Consider the following 3,204-nt stretch of genomic DNA (forward strand, 5'->3'; position numbering starts at 1 on the left):
ATACAAAATGCTTGTTTTCTCATACTAGAGGTGGTTTAGATTTACTATTTCTACCATGTTGATAATCTGGATAAATTTTGCCACTAAAACAAGAATATGAGATGGCTTTGTTTTTCTTGTATTTTTAAATATACTTTCCAGATTTTCTATAAAAATCACTACATGGTTAGCAATTATTTGGGCTGCAAAGAATAAAACTTATCTCATCCCCCACCCCCATAAGAAAAAACATAATGGCTTAAACACAGTTGGGATGTTTGTTTGTTTTAGTCTCATGTATTAGAAATTTTGAGATAGAGGGTATGGAGGCTCGTATAATATTTTCAGGAAGGCTTTGGAGACTCAGGATGCTTCTAACCTGGTCCATAGTTCTTAGCAAGGACTTCTATAGCTCCATTGCTTTCAGATTTTAAGCAGCAGTAATGAAGTAGAGGGAAAAGACAAAAAGAGCACATCTCTATGAAGAATCAGCTTGAACCTTCATGGAGTTTTCCCCACTTTACTTCCAAAACATCTGTTTACAGCCTTGTCAATTTTGGTAGACCTTAGTTCCATGGCTATATCTAGATAAAAGCAGTCAAGTAATATAATCTTGTGAATGATTATATTAATTGTCTGAATTAGTTGACTATCATTGCAAAGAAAGAAAAGAAAAGTAGGCATCTGAGAGGCATAGAGTCTCTGTCATAATCAACTACTGTTTTGCATTCAGAAATATATAATATACATGTTTATGTAAGAAAAATCAAAACAAAACAAACAAACAATAACAAAAACAATAAAACAAAAACAAAACAAAAATACCTTAATGATACTCTGCTACTTTCTGGAAGTTAATTTATTCTTTCCCTCAGATATCCATTGTTAGCCATGAAAACAGGTTTAACTAGAAGGAAAATAGTAGCTGATAGTTGGATTAGTGAGATCTTATAGTGAGTTCTCTGTTTTTGAGAACAGGAAAACTTTTGTTCATATCTCCTTGTATTTTACAAAAAAAAAGAAGAAGAAGAAGAAGAAATTATGGTGCTAAGATGAACAGGAAATGCTTTATATCTATGGAGACCCTGGCTGTTTGAAAGATATTTGTCAATTTTCTCAATGTTTTATCATAAAGCCACTAAGAAGAAGCAACGAGTTTAAGGCAGAATCTGGTAGAGATCTTGGAATGGGAAGAGGTGACTATGAATGATAAGAGTTCACACTTAATGTTTTCAATTTTCACATGCAACTCAAATATTTCATGTTTGCAATGTTATTTTGTTTAATTATATCTTTTTTTTCCATTTGAGAGTAGTTCTTTATTACTGACCAGATTATAAAAATAATCATGGTAGATACCTTAGTTCATCCTTCTAATAAGTCTATTAATCTAGTCTTCTTTGTTGCCAGCATCTCTACCTTCTACAAAATGGGTGGTCTTTTTCTTCATTCCTCCTCATGGAGAAGATAATTTGAAGGACCATAAAAAGTTATTTGCTTCTTTGAAACATTTTCTAACAGTATAGATTTTGTGAATCAGATCCTCCATGCAGATAATGCCATATTTACCAAGAGATTGGGCAATTAATGTGTTATCTGTCAGGGCAATTCACTTCTGGTTGATTTTGCCATAACCACGCTTGTAGATCAATTCATTCACTGACTTCAGGTTTGGGTCCCCCCATCTTATATAAGGTTCCACAATCTTTAGCATGTTAACTAAAGTCTTGTGGAGCTTAACAGAGCTGTCATTGAAGATCTGGTGAAGGCGAAGAAGCTGCAACACCTTCTGAATCTTTGGGTTCACACCATTGATACCTCTGATCATGAAGACAAATGCTAATTTATTAGGTTCTGCAGGTATGTAGAAGTTGCCAGATTTTCTTGCTATCCTCGTTATTCCAGTCTTAGTTCTGTTCCTTGTGGTAATGCTGAGCTTTTTCATAGATAAGCTTCCTCCTTGCCTTTTGAAGCATCTTTTGAACAATTTCTTTCTCAGACATTTGATCTTCAACTCCGTGAAATTCCTTCACCCCTTCTTAAGGGTTTCTGGCACAGTAGGAACCTTCTTTTTCTTTTCATCTGCACTCTCCATGGAACTAGCCAGAAAAGAGCTAATTATATCTCTTCATATAAATCATTCTGAGCGTTTTTTGAGCTGGAGTCTTCTGGGAGACAATTCTCTTGTGTTTCTCTGTTTCTTGCAAGCAATGGCACTGCTTGACTTTTTCGCTGAACTGTCCTTCAGAGATGTTTGTCTAGGGAACAACGTTGGAAGACTAAAATACTACTCTCTGGAGCAAAGTTCATCTTTGTTTGCTCTCCACCATTTTCTCAGTCTGTTCAGGCTGTTACAATACTATAGACAGGCTGGCTTATGAACAACAGAAATGTATTTCTCAAAGTTCTGGAGGCTAGAAGTCTAAGACCAGGGTGCTTTTGAGGTCTGGTGATGGCCCTCTTGTATGCCACAGTCTTCTCATTGTATCCTCACGAGGTGAAAGGAGTGAGTGATCTCTGTGGAGTGTCTCTTATAATGGCCTCTACCCTCCTAACCTAAGTGTCTCCCAAAAGCCCCATCTCTTGATATCATCATAAGGACATTAGGGTTTTTGACATATGAATTGGGGGAGGACATGTATTCAAACCACAGCGAGTATAATAAAGATGATGCATGTCTCCTTCTGGGGAAAAGTTCAGGATAGCTTACAGTCCATTTAAAGAGATTCAGGCTCCCTAAGCTTGAGATTCCTCTCCTGCATGTATCACCTTGCACTTTTCCTGGTGCTCTCTGGGAATTGTGGCTTGGCAAAGTGGTACAAAATGATGATGCTTTGCCTACTGCTACTACTGTAAATAATAAGCTGGCCATTGTCTTTGACTCAGGAATCTCTTATATTTTGTTGGCACCCATGAGACCGTGGTAGGCTATGTATCAGTTGGAAGTAGATCCTTCATAGTTAGTTCTTGAGAAGCATTGAAAGGGGACTATGTTCACAATGCCTGCAACTCCCATATTTTCAAGGAAAGCTAATGATGGGACCCTCCCTTTGTGATAGTGCTCACTTAAAGCAGGAATAGATTTGTGCCCATGAGCAGCCATATGTAAACAGTCATGGGCTCATAAAAATTATGCCATGTTTTAATATGGGAAGGCTGCCCAACTGTCAGAGTGTCTCTCTCTCTCTCTCTCTCTCTCTCTCTCTCTCTTGGGAGCATGACTGT

At 37.2% G+C, this 3,204-nt stretch overlaps 1 pseudogene; it reads right to left on the reverse strand.

Annotated features, from left to right (window-relative positions):
* Nucleotides 1–1,339: 1,339 nt before the first annotated feature.
* LOC131819274 (large ribosomal subunit protein uL30-like) lies at nt 1,340–2,074 on the reverse strand (annotated as a pseudogene).
* Between the last annotated feature and the right edge of the window lie 1,130 nt (nt 2,075–3,204).

This window comes from Mustela lutreola, chromosome 1, assembly GCF_030435805.1.
Source record: "Mustela lutreola isolate mMusLut2 chromosome 1, mMusLut2.pri, whole genome shotgun sequence".
Lineage (NCBI taxonomy): Eukaryota > Metazoa > Chordata > Mammalia > Carnivora > Mustelidae > Mustela > Mustela lutreola.